The following is a 9,116-nucleotide window of genomic DNA, read 5'->3' as shown; positions in this document are numbered from 1 at the left end:
AACCTAATTTTAGTGTTAAGAGTATTTCTAGTGTTGATGAGTATGTTGCTTGACAATTTTAAATTAAATGAGTTGGAAAGAGCCAAAGGTTTTGACCTTGAAATTATTTCTCAAATCTGTCTTGATTTTCTTGGATATTGTGTTGTTTTTCAAGGTACGTTGAAGGTAGAGATAATCAAGTCTTTTTTGATACTCTACAAACTTTCATGAAGATCTTAGTGCTATACATAACATTAGTAAACCATACAAACAACATTGACATTGTTGCAAGTGCTGGTTCTATTTTGCAACAGTCACAAAAACACCAAGGATCTCAGAGAAAAGAATTGATGAAGAATGGTTGATGCTATTGGAGAAGGTGGTGATGGAGATCACTCAAAATTTAATTTGGAGAAGACTTGCATTGTTAGAATTAATTCAAAAAGAAAAATGAGTAACTTGTAGGCTACTTTTAGTTATAAGAGAATATTTTGAACCAATGATTTATATGTAGCATGTTGGCTACTTTTAATAGTGAGTGAAAATTTCTTTTGCTAGTGAAAAAAAAGAGCATAGTCCTTGAGCAAAGGATGACAAAATTCTTGTCTTGTTAATTGAAAATTGAAGCAGATGGTCTCAAAGTATTTTAGATTGCGATATTTAAAAATATATCAATTTTTTGCAAAGGAAAAAGAAGAAGAAATAGAAGCATGTTTTGAGTTTTGATATTCTCTTGACAAGAACCTAATAAAGAAATAATCTTAATGAATCTTGTAAGCTATAACAACATTTTCAAATGAGAGTGTAAAAGATCTTTGTAGACAAAATTGGAAAAGTGTAACCACTATTTCATTGATGCCATTTTTTATTGTTCATAAGATGTTTTAACTAGTTTTGGATTTTTTTTGTTGCATGAGTGGATTGCATGGTATGCAAGTAATATTTTTGTTCTCTTTTGCAAGTGTGCACTCCAGTGGTAATCATAAAAGTATGTTTTGTTGTGTCCTTAATGGTCATAGCTATAGAGATCTAACTCTCTAGCTTGCATACTTGACTTCCTACATATAGAAATATGACAAGCGCTTCTCCAAGATTTTTGCATGATATAGATTGTTACAAATAAAACGATCCTATCCTTCTCTATGAAACCATATAGTCAAAGCATATAAGAATCTTAATCATGAAACTAACAAGCATGAATTTAGACAGTGATTAAGGGAAGGAAATGTAGTATAGATCCATTTGTAGTAAGCAATAGGTGCTTAGTCCAACGGTTATGAATGGGGTTAATTCCCCACAGGTCTCGTGGTCCATTCTCGAGGCTTTATGTACACTTGTGAGACTACTCCGGAAATGTAGTATAGATCCATTTGTAGTAAGCAATAGGTGCTTAGTCCAACGGTTATGAATGGGGTTAATTCCCCACAGGTCTCGTGGTCCATTCTCGAGGCTTTATGTACACTTGTGAGACTACTCCATGTACAATTTCTCTTGTTGGGTGCTTTCGGCTTTGCAAAAAAGAAATGAAAAGAAATAGATCCATTTGTATTAAATAAATTACAACAATATAATATATAAAACACGTTTAACTTAGATTTAGAAGTAATCCCGTATTAGCTTGTGACCTTGGTCTCTCCTTGGGCCTCTCTCGAAAATTGTCTAGTGTATACTTCAATTTTGTTTTTGCTCTTTTCCCTTGGCTTAACTTTCATTATATTGATAGAGGAGGGGTAGTCTTAGGATGAGTGGATACGCTGGAGTGCTTTAGTGTACTAGGTGAGATTGAGTTGGCAGGGCAATTCACTGACAATAAGTGTGAAGAATAACTCAACTCTCGTGTTGATTCTCCTCGGGATTATTAATTTGGGGCTGAGAAGGAAATTACGATGTAGCAGTTGTACAACCCATGAGTGGTCATGATTTGTGGAAATCACTGCTCAAAATCAAGTGGCCAAGGGGAAATGATAGTGTCTAAATAAAGAATGTGATGATATAATGATATAGTGTCTCAATGAAGAATGTGATGATATCCTTTTAGGCACATAGGAGTGGCTTTTAAGGTTATAACAAATGCCCTCGAATGTGCAAGGTTAGAAGAGGGTTTAATGGTTGAAACACATTACAAATCCATTATGAGAAGGCAACACAGAGAGAACCAAGGGTTTGCAACCAGAGAGTACTTGGAATTGGTCATGAGTCGATGTGTTATAAATCATCCCCAGGGGAAGCATACCCATACTCTAGGGAAGTAAGAATCAAGACCGCTAACAATGCTCTATGTGCCCATATAAAGAAGTTCCACATCATGGCTACAAAGTACACGGTGGATCATGTCATGGAACAATGTGTTGCATACATGTGACAAGTACGAGGATGCTCTTGTAGTCTTCATCATACAACTCCAATGCAACTTGGGGGTAAATAAATATAGAAGTGATAAGCCTTGAGGATTATGGGAATCAACACCCCACTGTCGTGGTAGTGCCCCTTGTTTATTTATTTTTTAAAATTTTTGTTTCTAATGCTTTTTTAATATATATTTAAATAATTATATATATATATATATATATATATATATATATATATATATATATATATATTAATTTATATTTTAATATGATTGTAATTTATTTGTTATTTTCTAATTTGTGTTATATATAAATAGATATAAATTATGTTTTGTTTGTATCTTTCCCTAATTTGTTTAGTATTTTTTCAATGTTTTTTTCTCTACTTTTTAATATATATATATATTTTATTTTAATATTTTTCCATTTTTTTATCTCTCTAAATATTGATTTAAATTGAATTATATTATTGTATTATATATTTTTTTATGTGTATTAAGTATTAATTAACCATACATAAATTTATAAAAAACTCTGAACTTTGAAATAGTAATATTATTATTATTTTTTAAAACTTTACAAAAAATTGAAAATTTCATTACAAAAAAACATTGCAAAGAGAAACTAAAAACACAAATTTGAAAAGCACTTAAAAAATAGACATCTCACGAAAAAAACAAAGAAGAAGACAACTTGAAAAAATGGTTAAATAACCAACATTTAAGACAAAAATTTAAGTGTCAAAGATATGCCTATGAAAAAAAGGTTGATGCTTTGTCAATGTTTTTCAAAATCCACATGAAAATCACCAGCGTTTAATTTTTTTTTATCCATATTTAATACATTAGAAAATTTAAAGTGTAAAAAATAATTCTGAAAAAAAGGGTTGATGTTGCATCAACACTTTTCAAAATTGGCATGAAAATCACTATCATTTAAAAATAATGTGCATATTTAACACACAAAAAAAGTTAAAGTGTCAAAAATACTTTAAGAAAAAAAAGGTGTATTATGAATCAACACTTTTCAAAATTGGATGATTTTTTGCAACCTCTAAAAAAGTGAGAACTCGGTATGGTTCCCGTTAAGTTGGTAACTTAGGTAGAATTGGAGAGTAAAACTTGCATATATTGTGCATTACACTTCCTAAGTTTAAAAACTTAGATTGATGATTCAAATGAAACAAAATTATAGTATAATTGAATTGACCTACATTTTTGGCATTGATGTTGGACAATCTTTTATTTGAAGTGTGCGCAGTCTTCCCCAAGAGAAGTGCATATTTCACTCATGAGATCTTTTGGTAGTTCCCCAAGCAATATATCTCGAATCGATGCATACAAACATTAGGGGACATTTGAGGTTTAAAATGGGCTTCCTAGAGAAATTATAAAACAATAGTGGAAATTATAAAATAAGATTTGATTATATTATCAAATTTTAGAGGGAAAAAAGAAAAAACTATTTTTTCAACTCGTATTTTCAACTTATATCTCTATGGGTTTACTCAAATTTCGAGAAAAATATTCGTTGGATGCAGAATTTGATTCCTCATTGAATGAGTACCCATGTTGCATACTTTTGATCTACCTTGCTACACGAAAAATGAGAAATACATGAAAAAACGTGATTGCAATCACATGTTTCATGTATTTTTGGTTTTTCATGTAATAGTGTCCACTGAAAGTATGCAAAATGGGTACTCCTTGGATGAGGAATTAAATTTTGCATCCAACGAATACTCCAATTCAAAACCCGAGTAAAACTTTAGAGAGATACATTTAAAATAAGAGTTGAAAAAGTAGTTTTATTATTTTATTATTTTTCATCTTTTTACTTATTTACTTCAAAAATGGTGAATCATCGATTCATTCCCCATGGTTGACATCATCATCTTGAATCCTATTGGTTCTTATACAGTTTATTTTGGTTGTACATTTTTCTTAGGAGGCCCATTTTAGACCTCAAAATTCCCCTAATGATTAAGGTGGCGTGGAATTCGCAGTTGTAATATACCTTTGCTATACGATTTATGTAATGTCCTATGGGCTCCTGCGTCATAAACTTGGTAAACTGGTCCCGGATCAATGGAATAACTCTAATGGAATCACTCTATAGCATCAATTCTAAGTGTAAAGGCAGAAGCTATGCATAGGCATAGGAGCTACTTATCGACGTATATGATGAACCCGTAGCTTACCTACAATTGTACACGAAGTCTGTTACATTTAAATCATTAATTCAAGTTGGTAAAATTATGAAGTGTAATGCACGATATATTCAGGTTCTGGTCTCCAATTCTATTTAGTGAAATTTATCATGAAAACAAAGTTTAATCAATGGAAAACAATTACAATTTTAACTATTTCAACACAATCATGGTTCTATACATTTTTAAACCCTCATAACCATGTAAAGATTTGTTATAAACCAATTTCAAAGTTTAATGTTTTTCCATTGAAAATAAATAAATCTATATTCAATCATATGGTTCATATGAATAGCCTACACTCTGTTGAGACACCACACCAAACAATAAGCAAATAAAATTGAAAACACACAAATCAACAACATTAACAAGAACTATAAGAATTAAACTAAACATAAAATCAAACTAACTGCAACTAAACAAAAATAAGTGAAGAACAATGCATCCCTTACATAGGGGGCCATCTTGGCTCAATGAAGCACTGTTAAAGAGTCTAGAAATTAAAGTTAACTTAGCACACATGCATTGGAAAATAGCAAGCTGTTGATTGATATTAATCAAAGGAGCAAATAAATATATTCTATAATTGATTCATAAACATATTCTTAACACAACCTCTCCTCCGTCTTCTTCTAGCTCCAAACTCTTCCAAATGACTAATATTCTCTCATATTTATACATATAAGTCATCCTTCATAAAAAGAAAAGAGGTTACAACAAGATAGAACCAATCCCTAAATAAGTGGATCTAAAACCAACTTAACTTAGATGTAGGGTAATGAATATCATTTAAATATCTCATGAAGGTTATGTGAAAATCTAAGTGGATCTAAAACCAACTTAACTTAGATGTAGGGTAATGAATATCATTTAAATATCTTATGAAGGTTATGTGAAAATCATATGCAGATCATGTGGAGATCATAAGAAGGTCAAATGGCATCGAACCTCTTAAATTCCACGTGCGCAAAGTCATCTAACATGGAAATGATAATTTTAGGGAATAATTTTAATAAATTCCTTTTGAAACGTCATCCAAATATCTCATATTTTGTGTTTTTAAGGATTTTTCGCTTGATTCACCTAAACAAACACATTCTACACAAAACCCATGTTTTATATTTTTTTGATTCATCTTCATCAAATTTCAAATGATGTGTCAAAATTGCCTCTCCAACTGTCTTCTATAGGAACTTTCCATAGCTATAACAAAAACTTACAATAGCTACAACAAGAACTTTTTAGAAGCGAGTTAGGAAAAGAAAAAACCATTCTAAGTAAACATAAAATCATGGAAATCAACCATATTAATGCTCATATGTATTATGCAGTTTGTATGATACGAGAATGGAAAAACATATGTAATGAAGGTAATTATGAATGAGGAATAAAGGGAAATTTATAAAATATTATGTTAAATGATGTTCACAATCATGTTAAAACATGATCCAACATCTACCCCACACCAAAGATTTTGCATGTTCTCATCCAAACCAGAGAGGTAGCTAATATTCCTAAAATTAAGGTAAATTGATTCATGCATCCTCTTTGGCTTTAGGTATTATGATCAATGCCTTATTATACAGAGCTAATAAGTTGGATTTCTTATACCATTTCTTGGAAAACTTAAACAATTGTTTGTTCTGAGATCACAATTTTGTATTGTCTTTGTATAGCTAAAAAGTGTTGTCCCCTCAAGACATCATGCCTAGCCAAGATAATGAAAATTTTCAAACTGTTTTTATTATTTCAAATTAGAGGACCCCACTTGATTGTTTGATCATCTTTTGCATGTAGGATGTTTGAATCACGGGGAAAGAAGGAAATGTCCTCATGCAAGAAGGATATAGGAAAGTTTATCTAGGTCATAGTGTAATTGATGATGATGGATGGACAATTGGGTATGAAAAGCAGGGAAGTGGACCTGTGAAGCAATGACAAACTTCAAAAGATTTATGTACATGAAATCCATGTTAGATGACTACTTCGAAAGACAAAATGCTTGCATGAATTTACCTCTTTGTATGATGCTTTAAGAGAAGAACACTGAACTCTCTCTGCATGATATGGAAGGAAATTTATTGGAAACCAATTGAAGATAACTCATATTATAAAGCTTGAGAATTTTGGTAGTGGCTAGTCATGATATCCATGGAAATGTGAGAATGCTAAAGCTAATGCTGCAAATGATGACCTATTTATGATGGTTGAAATAAATTTTCTATTGATAGATCCAAAATTTTTGGAAAAAAATTTCTGTTCCAAATCACATCCTCTGCGACCATTTGACCATTATGCCATTGCTTTGACTGTACTCTTGTGATGACGTGGTTGGCTCTAGGTTGACTCCAACAAATGGAAAACCTTGAGATTTCCTTTTGCCACGTTCTCCATCTTACACTTTTCTTTGAACCATGTCTACAACCATGTGAACCTGTGATTTGGCTACAAAACGTGTCCACTTCTTGTAGGAGACTTGTTTAGCCAATATCTCTCAAACTACAAATTGGTTTCTCATGAAATTTGGTGAGTTTTTTTTTTGCTTAATCCACAGAAAAATTGTAATCCTTTATTAAGATATAAAATGTTACATTTGTACATTCCAAATGCATTCACTATCTATCCAACATGTGTTAAAAAAAAGAAATAAAAAACAAGCCATCTAAAAGATCGGGCTTTTTACATGTCCAGTCGATGAGTCATTGTAAAGTTTTTTAGAAGGCTGATTTCCAACAATTGTCCCTAGGTGAAAGCTATACTAAAACTTAGCCATGTACTAATTGCATCATACATAATGATTGGCCACTAAAATAAACATTTCTGTTCAGTAAGTAACTAAAAAAACAGAGAAAAAATTGAGTAAAAACACGATCTTGTAGTTTATAGTTCAAAAAATGACTAATGCTAATAGATGTGTACTATCCCGTCTAATATATCGCAAACATACCAAGAGTGTGGATCCTGTCTAGAACCATCCTTAGAGAATAGGTATGCCTTTGAATTCCGTTCCCAGTAAATATGACGGCAAGAAACAAAATCAAAGACTATTTTTAAGTGAAGAACCTCTTCAAAAATAGGCAACAATCTATGACTATGGCACCTTTGGACAACATTGAACCAATTAATCACATTTTAAGAGTCTCCAAAGATTTTGAGAGAAAGACATCCCAACTCCAGTGCCCAACAGAGGATAAGTTTTAAAGATAAGAGCTCAATGTAGTTGTTGGTTCCTAATCCCAGGGTTATCTTGGATTTTAGAACTTGATGACTTGAATGAATAACAAGTCCTCTGCCACAACGGGGACTTGATGACTTAAATGAATAACAAGTCCTCCACCACAATGACCCTATTCATCATAGGCCAAAATTTGGTGAGGTTGTTACTATCACCTTTATTCATCTTCTCACCATAAATCACAATGAATGGATGCACGCATATCAAGACAAATGAGAAATGGCTGTAGGTGGCAACAACCAATTTCTTGAAAAATATAAACTAAAATTTCCTAAGATTTTCTATATTTATTTATCATACTATGATGCATTTATCTTCCAAAATTTGGAACCAATGGATGCATGATTCACAAGATATAGTAAAATCAAATTTTGCCCTATTTCATCTTTTATATGCTATCCATTATTGCACACAAATATTCACCATGAACTCTTTTTAAGGTCAAATTGAGTGCTTTAAAGGAGAGACAATGCATTTTTATCTATTTTACCATCTAATGACTTTAGAGTTTCATTTTGATGAAGAAAAGAGGATGTCGTGCAAAAATATTGAATTATAAATTTATTTGTGCACAATGTTAAAAAAATAGAAGTACGTCTTAGAAACTTGCTCACATATTCCTCAAATTTGCATTTTTTGGAAAATTTCCCATATATTACTCAATTTATCATATTCTCTTCAAAACCCATATCTCAGATTTTATTATTAGTATTATTATTATTTTATCTCAGCCCCATTTGTTTGTAATCATTGTTCAAAAAGTGCCCTTGAAGCAAGCTGCTACTGGAGCTATTTCCATAGTTATAGAATTGTAGAAATTCTCTAAATATTCATAAGGAAAAGTAAGCTATGATCTTGTGCAATTATCCTCCGCAAAATTTGTTTGAACCCTGATTCTAAGGAACAAATCAAGTTCTTAAAATACTGAAATGCTTGAAATTCTATTGTTCCCATTTACCTCTCTGCTGTTATGAAAGATGAGTACCAAGTCGTTGGATGCTTGGGCCAAAAAAAGTATGTTGAATACTTTCTAAAGGAGATATCCGAATCTACATTTGGAACCATAAAATGATACCAATAATACAATATTCTGTCTCCCCCACACTGTTAGGGCTAAGGAGAAAAGTGGGGACTTTTTTTTTGAAATTTTGCATAAGTACGGGGATATTGCATAGAGGGTGGTCAACACCGGGCATATAAGGTTGTTCAAATGCTCAACATACTACACAGATGTGTAACGATAGTTGAGATTACTGCATGGTAACTAAACGATTCTTTGACCGATAAGGTATCTTCTAGCAGTGTAGGTTGGTTAAATATGGGCAGAGGTGGCGATTCATCTCAA

Source organism: Pinus tabuliformis, chromosome 5_2 (genome assembly GCF_031772625.1).
Source record: "Pinus tabuliformis cultivar Carrire ecotype Pingquan chromosome 5_2, CPIR1, whole genome shotgun sequence".
NCBI lineage: Eukaryota > Viridiplantae > Streptophyta > Pinopsida > Pinales > Pinaceae > Pinus > Pinus tabuliformis.
This window is presented reverse-complemented; position numbering follows the sequence as displayed.